The sequence below is a fragment of the Scyliorhinus torazame genome, chromosome 10 (genome assembly GCF_047496885.1).
Source record: "Scyliorhinus torazame isolate Kashiwa2021f chromosome 10, sScyTor2.1, whole genome shotgun sequence".
Taxonomy (NCBI): Eukaryota; Metazoa; Chordata; class Chondrichthyes; order Carcharhiniformes; family Scyliorhinidae; genus Scyliorhinus; species Scyliorhinus torazame.
The window spans coordinates 208,207,855-208,219,951 of NC_092716.1; the positions used below are offsets into that span (position 1 = coordinate 208,207,855).

General features: G+C 49.6%; 1 protein-coding gene across 2 annotated transcripts in view; it reads right to left on the reverse strand.

Moving 5' to 3' along the window:
- Positions 1 to 12,097, reverse strand: part of LOC140384543 (uncharacterized) — a 246,255-nt gene that overhangs the window by 130,590 nt on the left and 103,568 nt on the right. The window lies entirely within an intron of this gene.

Consider the following 12,097-nt stretch of genomic DNA (forward strand, 5'->3'; position numbering starts at 1 on the left):
CACCACATCTTTACAAGATGGGGACTCCCCCACAGCATTGAATCGGACCAAGGTTCCCATTTTACAGGACGTGTCATGCAGAGCGTCCTCACGATATTTGGCATCACCCAAAAATTCCACATTGCGTACCACCCACAGTCGAGTGGTATCGTGGAGCGCATGATTCGGACCCTAAAAACCACCCTCAGAAAAATGGTCCAGCAGAACAACACCACTTGGGACTCAGTCCTCCCTTTTGTGCTGATGTTTTTGTGTAACACTGTTTCCACCTCCACAGGTTACACCCCACACACTCTCATGACCGGACGCCCCATGAAAGGGACAGAATACTTGTTAGGTTTAGACCTGACCAGCCCTGAAGTAACGGCCCTTACCCACGAGAAAGCCGTGGAGCAATTAGTTGCAAATGTAAAAACGGCTCAGTTAGCAGCCGCAGTAAAATGGGGCACCAAAAAGAATCAGAGCAAGGCTTGTTTCGATAAGACAGTGCATGCAACGGAGTACGATATCGGCCAGCAAGTGATGCTGTCTGTATATAACCCCAGCACATTCCTGTCACCAAAATACTCGGGTCCATATTCCATTGCGGATAAAGTAAGCCCATCTGTTTACAAAATAAAGTACCCCAATGGGAAGACTGCGTGGTTTCATAGTAACCAGTTGAAGGTTTATGGAGCACAGTCGAACCACGCACACCAAGTCATGCTTGACGCAGCAGACCACACCCCGCCCACAGCCAACGTAACCCTACCAACCCCCACCACGTCCAGCCCAGCCACGGACTCAACCTCGACTCCACCCCCGAAATATACACTCCGCCCCGGAACGCCCACAGATTGCAGCAGCAGAGACAGCGACTGTGACTCGGACGATAGCCACAGTACGCCTCCCTACTATCCCCATGCAACCGGACCCACACCCAGCGGCTCAGACCACGATCCAAGTGATCCCTTCCTGATCACTTTTCTAAATAAACCCCACCACCGAACCACACTGACGACCCCGACTTTGTCCCCACACAACTCGACACAAATTATTGGCACCGCGACAACTCCTACAGACTCGTCCGCAACGACGCGAGCAACCCCAACTCACACCAAGCAGCCCTGTCAGCCCTAATCCACTCCAGAGTTTGGCACCCGGGATAAGGTGACGACCTCGGGTCTGACTCCCAAACCGCCAGCTCCTTTGCGACCCTGTTCGCAACCGAGAATGGAGGTGTCCACATGATGTTTTAAAGGAAACGCTTGGGAAAAGTGTTGTCCTTCCTGATGGAACCTGCAGAATGTTTTATGTTGTTAGTAAGTTTGTTTAATGTTGTTTGTCCGACAGGAGAATTTTTCCACACGCTTGTTCAGCGGAACTAGCTTATCTGCAGATACCTGGTCAACAGACCACACGCTTGTTCAGAGGAACTAGCTTTTCAGCTGATACTTGTTCGGGTATCAGACGCCCGATCGTAACTGCCCTTCTGGTTCAAGGGATAGAACCACTACCGCTAGGCAGTGGAGAAACGGCATGAGACCCGCCCTGCCTGAGGACCCCCCCGCTGGTCAATCATGCTCGGGTAGGGGAGATACAGCATTGGTAGCAGTCCTACCCGGGGACTCCATCCACCTCTTACCCGTCGCGGCCCATACGCACCTCATTTGGCATTTTTCATTTCAAAAAGTTGTTTGTTTGTTTCGGGAACCTTTAGGTTGCTGCCATCTGCTATTTACATCCTGGAACATTTGGATGGTAAGTCAGCACTGGTCCGTCATTGGGAAGTGTGCCGTGTCCTAAAATTTGTTTTTGAAAAAAAATGAGGGATCACACATAGTGACCAATTATAAGGGAATAATTGGCCCCAAAGGACAGACACACTAGCATACCGGATATTAAACAAAGATAGTTACAGATACTATGCTTGTTTCTACAGAACTCCAGAAGCTCCAGGACCGGAGAAAATAAAGAGAACACAAAGAAAGAAAAGAAAAGAGGACTTCCTTCATCGTGATCAACATTTTATTTTTGGACACTTGGTTGCGCGTGACCGCGAACCCCATGACTTCAAACCTCCCAGCCGTTAATGTTTCACTGCCCCGCAGTACCCAGAGCCCAGTCACCAGTGACACTGCATCTTCCTGGTGTGCCAGGTTCATAACCTGGTACTCCCTGTCCTACGTGAGCGAAGCACTGTTAGCGTTGGCGGTACTCTGCTGTGTAGTGCAGACTATGCGCCTACGTAAATGGAGAAGGAGAGCCTACCGCGCTCGAACCCCGGTATATAGGATCAGATCCCCTATATTCGGTTACGACCAGACCCCCGACCCCCGCGATCTATAATAAAATAATAAAGTGCATTCACCTGCGTTTATTGATGTTGTTGTAAATAAAGAAATGTACAAAAACTGTTTCAGGAGTTAAAAAAATTGGATGATCCTGAGCTTGACTGCCAAGCCAGGAAAGATTATATGAAATGTTGTGATTTTTGTTGTATGATTAGGGAAGATAGAATAATGGAATGTTTAGCAAGGGTAGGATATTAAGGATAAATTAAAGGTTCCAAGTTTGTTGTTTTGTAATGCATGTCCCTGTCTGACATAGCGCCCTTAGAATTGTTAGTTAACATTTTTTGTGCATAGCTATGGTCAGTGCAGAGGCCATGTAGGAGGTGTCCCCCCCAGTCAGGGAATGGAAAGTAACAAATTGATGTGATCCTTCACGCTTCGCGTTAGGATCACAAGGAGGGGGTGTAGCCATGTAAAATGGCTGACTCCCGATTAGAATGGCCAAACCCTGATTTTAAAATGGTGAAGGGAAGAGGCTGATGGGAAAATCAGCCAACAGGACTCAAACAGACAGCTGCAGGTAAAACAGTGTATTCGCCTCTGGAGAAGCCAGACCAAACCGATACCTGCAGCCATCAACATCACAACACCCCACCCATCTGCATATTAATCAGCCATCCCCGGGAACAATTGCTACAAATTAGTAACACAAAGCCGACCCAGACCTTTCGGCACCAGCAGGAGCTGACACAAAGAAAGGTAAACAACCAGCCCTCGATCAAGGAATCGCTCCAGTATTGGAGAATATCGAACCAAGTGATTGGGACCAGGTCCAATCACTTGGAACCAGGTACAAGGTCCGCCCCAAGAGGCGGGAAGTCCCTGGGGACTATAAGAATAGGGGCCAAGTTCAAATCGCCCTCTCCTCCTCTCCGCACCCTTCGAGACCCTTGCTGAAAGAGAACGTAAGTTTTACTCCAACGATCGCTACCAGATAGACACTCCTGACTATCGACCTGTACCAGCTTTTGAATCCCGTAGGCTCAGAACCCATTCGAAAGGCCATTCGTTTCCCTGGCCTGGTGGGCCATTTTCAAAGTTAAGTATTGGCCTGTTAGTGGTAGGAAGTAGTTTAGAAGTAGAATTAATCTATAAGTATTAATTGCTGTATATAATAAATGAGCGTTGATTTAACTTTTACCAAGCGGTGTGTTGGATTATTAATCATTACTCGGACTTGAACCACGTGGCGGTATCAGAAAGATACCTGGCGACTCAAGAGCAAAGGTGACAGAATTAGAGCAAATAAACTAAGGCTAAAACGAGCAACAGCACCCAATTCTTTTTGTACCCAATTAAGGGGCAATTTAGCGTGGCCGATTCATCTACCCGGAACATCTTTGTGGTGGTGAGACCCACACAGACACGGGGAGAATGTGCAAATTCTACATGGACAGTAACTCGGGGCCGGGACCGAACCCAGGTCCTCGACGCTATGAGGCAGCAGTGCTAACCACTGCACCACCATGCCGTCCAACACATGTTGAGCGTAACGACATGACTCAAGTTCCATCACTGATGGAACATTTCAACCATGGGCTGGAGAAGAACTCAGTGGTCGTGGTCCACATTACGTAGAACTGGAAAAAGGTTTAACTTTGAGAATATAAGCTTTAATTAAAAAATAGAACCCTGGCCGGGTACCCGGTGGAATTATACAAAAAATTCTCGGAGATACTAGGGCCGTTGTTGGTCAAGGTTTTTAATGAAGCGAGGGATAGAGGGGTGCTGCCCCCCATGATATCACAGGCCACCATTTCGTTAATATTGAAGCGGGACAAGAACCCGGAGCTATGTGGATCTTATAGGCCGATCTCACTGCTTAATGTGGGCTCTAAGCTGCTGGCCAAAGTTTTGGCCTCCAGGATTGAAGACTGTGTGCCGGATGTGATTATGGAGGATCAAACCGGATTTGTCAAGGGTAGGCAGTTGGTGGCCAATATAAGAAGGCTTCTCAACGTGATTATGATGCCCCCGGAGAGCAGGGAGGTTGAGGTAGCTGTGGTCATGGATGCGGAGAAGGCGTTCGACCGGGTGGAGTGGGACTATCTATGGGAGGTGCTGGGATGATTTAGGTTCAGTAGGGGCTTTATCGACTGGGTTAGGCTGCTGTACCAGGCCGTGGAGGCTAGTGTAAGGACGAATAGGACGACCTCGGACTATTTTAGGCTGCACCGGGGGACAAGACAGGAATGTCCCCACTGCTGTTTGCAATAGCTATGGAGCTGCTGGCAATTGCTCTGAGAGCTTCAAGGGGTTGGAAGGGGCTGGTTAGGGGGGGGGGGGGGGGGGGGCGGGGGGGGCGGTGGAACATAGGGCCTCGCTGTACGCGGACGACCTGCTCTTATATGTAACAGATCCACGGGCAGGGATGAGGGAGATCATGGCGATTTTGGGGGAATTTGGCTGGTTTTCGGGATACAAACCGAATATGACAGAGCGAGATGTTTGTAGTCCATACCAAACTCCTACTCTCACTTTCTCTCCTCAATCGGCACTTTCCCCGTGTCCACCTGCCATCCATAAATGTCTGCAATTCTCCCATCCCCCGACTCTTCTGGCAAGAGCAACCTATCAAGCAAGTTGTGATCTGGCAGTCCAAGGGAACAGGGGCGCGTTCCACACAAAATATCGCAACTGTTGATATCTAAACTACTACCCCCCACCCAGACGTCCCGCAAACCAAAATGCCGCTTCAACTAGCTCCAGATCCTTAAGGAAGATGCCACGACGTATGCTTCCCTGAACAAATGGAAGTAGGGCTGTAGCCAAAGCCCTCAAGCTAACCCCCGCTAAACAGCACCTCCTCCACCTATACCCACTCCGCCTCTTCCACTCCTCACCACTGCCGAACCTTTTCTGCATTCGCCGCCCAATAGGAATACAAAAGATTAGGGAGCCCCAGCCCCCAGCTGCCGCTTCCTTTGTATAAACACCCGCCGAATCCACCAGCCCACAGGGAACCCAAAATGATTTTGGGGGGGGGGGGGGGGGGGTGGCGGCACGGTGGCGCAGCGGTCAGTACTTGCTTCCTCACACCGCTGAGGACCCAGGTTCGATCCCGGCCCCGGGTCACCGTCAGTGTGGGGTTTGCACAATTTCCCCGTGTCTGCATGGGTCTCACCCCGCATAACACAACCTCTTCCAGGAGAGAAATGTGGGCCCAGAGAAATGTGGGCCCAAATCCAAAGCTACCCCAACACCTCCAGCAAATACCTCCACTCTACCCTATCGAAAGACTTCTCCATATCAACTTTCTCCGTATCCACAGTGTTATGGGTCATGGTTTAGAGAATCCCAAAGTGTATCATGGGAGTTCACCTGACCCACAACTTTTAATAGATTGTAGTATGGGGAGCACATGGCTCACTCTACAGGTATGGTACAACAGAATTGGAAAAGTATTTTTTAAAGCAAACAATGTTTATTCTATGAACTCAAGTTAACATTTTTAAAACAAAGTGAATATCTTAGCAACCATTAATTCAAAGATAACCCCCAAAGAATACAACACTAAGTTGTATGCTGTATATACACCTGTATGCTGTCCTTTTAACACCCAGAAGACTTAACAAACCTCTAAACAGAAGCACATCAGGGTTTACATTCAATACTGAAAACATTTATAATTCTGAATTCACCAAATGATTAAGAGATAGTCCTTCATGGCAGAGAGCTCAACAGTACAGCTGCTTTGGCTGACTTCAGCTGCAATACACTGAAAAACAAAACAAAAAGACAGACACACCCAAGCTTTTCTCAAAGTGAATCTAAAAAGCAGAACCAGAGCTCAGCTCCACCCACACTCTGACATCACTGCAGTAACATGAGCAGCCAAACATTTCTTCAAGCTACATTCTCATGACAACAGTCACCGCAACCTCTGGCACCCTGCCCTTAGTTGGCATAACAACATTTAATAGACGTCTGATATTACGAGACAGCTGCCTGCCCTTCACGAAACCTGTCTGATCCTCTGGCACCACGTCTGGAACACACCTCTCAAGCTGTGATGCTCCTGCCTTAGCTAGAACTTTCACATCTATATTTAATAAGGAGATGGGCCCATACGATCCACACTGTACTAGGTCCTTTTCTTTGTGGGGATTTACAAGATAAACGTCGGAGCCAGCATGGCCGGTGTCATAATATCCACTCATGTATATAATGAGATGCAGACAGGCAGTGATTGACACACAGGATAACCAATGAACACACATGACACATAACAACCAATCACAAGACAGGACACCACCACTATAAAACACACAGGGCTTTAAGACTCTCCCTCTCTCTACAGGACACAGCTACTGAAACAGTTGACCCTCTCCGTCGCCATCGAAACGTCCGTTGAACCATGAGCATGTCAAAAATCGCTACTCCTTGCATCAGGGCGGCAGAAACTGCAAAACTGGCCTCCCACGAGGCAGAAAGAGGTGCAGGCCATGGCGAAAATGCAAGGCCTGAGCATCGAGGAGAATGGCCGCTTTGCGCGCTTTTCTCGGGTCCCCATGCATGCGCGCCATGACCGGGTGGACGATGAGGCCGAAGACCCTGAAGCGCATGCGCGAACGTCGGCCGACCGCATGCGCTGCGCATGCGCGATGGCACACAGGAACGTGCCGACGTCAGCGTCATAACGTGTCCGAATTGTGGCTCCGCCCATTTAAAGCGGCAATGTCCAGCCAAAGGCAGGCGATGTCTACAGTGTGGAAAGCCTGGCCACTTCACGGCTTTCTGCAGGTCTGCTCCACCGAACAACAGCCAGCAATCCCAGCTGCAGCGCAGATGTGTCCGCTGCATACAACAAGGCATGCAGGATTCTGATCCAGACAGCCCAACGGACCCCGATGCTGACTGCCTCGGGTCTCCATATCGGATGGGCATCATCACCAACCGCGAGTGGGTCTCTACCATGCCTGCCAACCGCCTTTCCATCCTCAGTGTGGATCCTGACGACGAGTGGGTGCCATCATCACGGTCAACCAGTCTCGCATCCGATTGAAATTGGACACTGGCACGTCTGCGAACCTCGTATCACAGTCATAGAATGTATCATAGAATTTACAGTGCAGGAGGAGGCTATTTGGTCCATCGAGTCTGCACCGGCTCTTGGAAAGAGCACCCCACCCAAGCTACCTTTTTCCTCCAAGAGGCTATCTTACACCTACCTCTTTGACCAAATTTTGGGTCATTTACCCTAAGTGACTAGTTGTTAAATTTGGACATTAAATGCAAGATTTAATTTCTTGGTCCTGATCGCCCTTTCCCCTCCTCTTCTGAGAAAATACGTCCTCTTGCCGGTCAGAATCTTCCCACTTTCAATATTTACCCTTATTAAGCTAACTATTTGCACATTTCTGGTGGTGTCTCACTTTATTAATTTATTCTCAACACCGCCCCCCCCCCCCCCCCCCCCCCCCCCCTGTCCACTGTAGGAATTCAGAGGGGACTATTCTTCAGCAGAGATGTTGGAGCTCCAGTGGAGATTAGTGCTGCAGAAGTGTCCCTCTATGGACCATGGTGCAGGTTAAAGAAAGGCCTCCAACCACTGACCACTGAGAAGCTGCTACTGCTTACCTGGCAGTCTCTCCACACTGCAGGAATCCAATCTAATGCAGGTAAAATGTTGTTGGGGGCATAAAGTGGCCTGTAATAGGCTATTTTAATCAAATGCTTGGCCATTTGCCCCTGGTCAGAAGACAGTCACATTGTTGTCATTCCCACCTCTGGGAATAGTCCGGAGGTTCCACTCCACATGCCCTTCCACTCAATGTTATAGGCTCCCCGTCCGACTGGAAAAAGTCAGCTCATTATTCATCCACTATTTACTGTCTTGCAAGCAGTCTGTTCAACATATCTCCAACTTGTGAAAATAAAAATAAAATTGATACAAAACATTTATTTAACTTGAAGAATAGTAGTGATCGTTCCAAAACTGAAAGAAGGTATAAAACTGCTGAATTATTTATCTTGCTTTGTATCACAGAATTAATGATTAAACATGCTGTGGGCAAAAGATTAGCAGCTTTTCTGTTTATGTATCAGACACAATACAGATAATGACCCAGCAAGAATGATATTGGTCAGGAAATCTATGCACTTATCAATATTCATCTATCAACAATGTCACGGTGGTCTTTTTTCTAAATATGACCAAGCTGTTGATTGGGTCTGTACAAACACAAACACAATGGGCGGATTCTCCACTCCCGCGCCGAAGTGGCCGTGCCATCGTGAACGCCGTTGAGGTTCACGGCGGCGCGAAACGGCCCCGGTCCCGACCGATTCATGCCCCGACAATGGGCCAGGTTCGGGGGCCGCGTCATCTACACGCGCCAGGCTTGTCGCCCGCGTAACAGTGGCGCCGCATAGATGACACAGCCGGCGCCGCATAACTGGCATCATCCGCGCATGCGTGGTTGCCGTCCTCTCTAAGTCCGCCCCCGCAGAAGATGGCGGACGGATCTTGCGGGCCACGGAAGGAAGGAGGTCCTCCTTCAGAGAGGACGGCCCGACGATCGGTGGGCACCGATCGCGGGTCACCCCACATTTCAGGTAAAGCCCGGTGCAGGATCCCCCCTCGCCCCCCCCGCAGGCCGCCCCCCCAGCGTTCACGCACCGCTCACGACTGCAGCGACCAGGTGTGGACGGCGCCGGGGGAACCCACCGTTTTGGCCTGGCCACTCGGCCCATCCGGGCCTCAGAATAGCGGGGATGCCGGAGAATCGCCATTTTCGGTGTCTCCGCCGATTCTCCGGCCTGCGAAACTCGACAGGGCCATTCCCGCCGCTTGGGAGAATCGCGGGAGGGCGCCGGACCGCGTCCTGGGGAATTTTGGCGCCCTGCTGATTCTCCCAGCCGGCGTGGGAGTGGAGAGTCACGCCCAATTACTTCTGGTTTTGAATTGCTTACGGTGAACAAGCCGGATATGCAGGACCATGGAGAAATCAACTATAGCAGTCACTACTTTTATTCAACCCCCACCTCAGTCCTCCATTCAATTTCCTTCCCAAACCAAATTCCTATCTCAAAGAAAGAACGGTCGGGAGCACAGTTTCATGGATCTAGTACTTTGCTCAAATGGCCACACCTCATGGTTGACCCTTGACAGCAAGTGCTGTCCAGTTATATGGCTCGGTGGGTGGTCTGATGCTATCTTATCCTAAAATAGTTTCAAATTTTATTCCTAGTTTAGGGTTACAAAGTCAATGTGCAGAGTGGACAGGGAAGCTCTTAACCATCTCCTTTCTTGCCCCAACAAAACAACTCAAATTGAATTCCAATTTCATGGTCCCCACAAAAGGGACATATTAGATCCAAGCTGACACAACTGGCATTTCACGTGATCTCACGCCTGATCTTGCGCTTCCTATTATTAACACTTTTCAATAGAGGTCATTTGACAGTAATAAGGTGCAAGAATCCTGGCCCAGAGCCAATAAGCTGCAATGTTTTCCATTGATTCAAAACATATATCCTCATTCCGAATTGAGAGAATGAGACCATTCTCTGGCACTTCCTTTTCAGTTGTGGATCAGTTGGTGACACACCCCTAGGTCAGAAGACTGTGGGTTCAAGTTCTACTCCAGAGCACAAGACCAAAATCAAAGCGGACACTCCCAGTGCAATACTGAGGAAATGCTGCACCAGTGGAGGTGCTGTCTTTAAGATCCACCTGATGAGCCAATATCATTATTTTCAATCAGTGCCAGCTCTGGGGGGTGGGGGCGAGGCAGGTTCTTCCAGTGACCTGGCCAATATTTTCTCCCTCAGTCACCATCAGATAATGGTTTTTTCTGCTGTTTGTAGGAGTTTGCAATATGCAAATGAGCTGTCTCATTCCTACATTACAACAGTTAATACATTTCAAAAAGGTACTTAATTCAGTAGAATGCACTTCGAGTCATCTGATGGTCATGAAAGACGCCACGGACTTCCGGGTGCGGCTATGCAGAGCTAGGTCGCATATTCGGTAGCTCCCGCTTGGAACGGACTTTTGGGCTCTTTACAGGGCCTCCACGGCATTTGATTGACATTTCCCGGTGTGGAAGACGACTGCAACATTCCCCTGACAGTGTCCCCCAGGAATGGTATGTCTCTTGGTTACCAGACCCAGCAGAAACAGTAAAAGATTTGGCTGTAACTGCAGGGGAGAGAGGGCCTCTTAGAGCATGCAGGTGGGTTGTAGCCACCTAAAATGGCTGATTCCCTATTAATTTGGCCAAAACCCGTATTTAAAAATGGCTAACCGAAAAGGCTGATGGGAAAAGCAGCCAACAGGACACAAACGGACAGCTGCAGACAGAATAGCGTATTCGGCTCTGGGGAAGTCGGGCCCAGATCGATACTCGACCATTAGCAGCACATCAACCCAGACATCTGCAGTTTAATCGGCTATCCCCGGGAACAATTGCAATATATTAGGAATTGAATGCCGGGCCAGACCTGTCGGCGCCTGCAGTGGCCGAAACAAAGACAGGTGAACGACCACCTGTCGTTCCACCGATCGAGGAATCGCCCCGTTATTGGACATATCGAACCCAGTGATTGGGAACAAGTCCAATCACTTGGGACTCAGGGTCAAGGAGGCCGCCCTGAGAGGCGGGAAGCCCCGGGACCCTATAAAGTGAGGGGCCAAGTTCAGATCGCTCTCTCTCTCCACTCTTCTCCTGCTCGAGACCTTCGCAAGAACATCCACCAGAAACAGTAAGTTTGACTCCAGCGATCGCTACCCGATAAAGACTCCTAGCAATCGACCCGTATCAGCCTTTTTGAATCCCGCGGGCCAGATCCGATTCGATAAGCCATTCGTTTCCTGACCTGGTGGACCCTTCTAAAGTTAAGTATTGGCCAGTAGTGGTAGGTTTCCATATAGATAGCAGGATTATTGTATAAGCATTACCTGTTGTATATAATAAATGACCGTTGATTTCAATCACTAAGCGGTGTGCTGACTTATTAATCATAACTCGAGCTTGAAACACGTGGCGGTATCAGAAAGATACACCTGGCGACTCGTGAGCAAAGGTGACATAATCAGAGCTAATAAACTAAGGCTAAAAAGAGCAACATGGGGAAGGGCAAGCTTAAAGCTGCAAGCTGACTTGAGGGCCTTATTAAAAGGTGAATTCTAGCAGCAGAGGGAACAACTGTGAAAAGATCTACCAAGGCCATTGAAGAAGCGGGGACGAGGCTTCCGGTGGCGGCCATGGGGGAGTAGGTCGCGCATTCGGCAGCTCCCGTCTGGAACGGACTCTCAGACCTTTTTCAGGAGTTTCCACAGACTTTTGGGGCAGATTGGTGAAGCGAACACTGCCAAAAGGATTCCCTCTCGAGACTTCCGGTTGCGACTATGCGGAGCTAAGTCGCACATTCGGCAGCTCCCGCAAAAACGGACTTTTGGGCTCTTTTTAGGGCCCCAAGGGCACTTTTTCGACGTTTCCCAGTGGGGGAAGGAGTTAATAATAGCTCCCCGTCAGTATATGGCTTGAACTAGGAGCAGGGCGACAAAAAAGGTCGTGGTGGACCAGAAGAAGGGAGGGAAGGAGGACAAAATGGCGGCGGGCGGAGACCAGGCAGCGTGGAGGCAGTGGGCAGAGGAGCAACAGGAGAGTATCCAGCGCTGCCTCAGAGAGATTAAAACGGACCTGCTAGAGCCGATGAAGGCTTCTATTGATAAGCTGCTGGAGACAGACGGCCCAGGGGGTGGCAATCAGAGAGGCTCGACAAAAGATCTCTGACAATGAGGACAAGATCTTAGG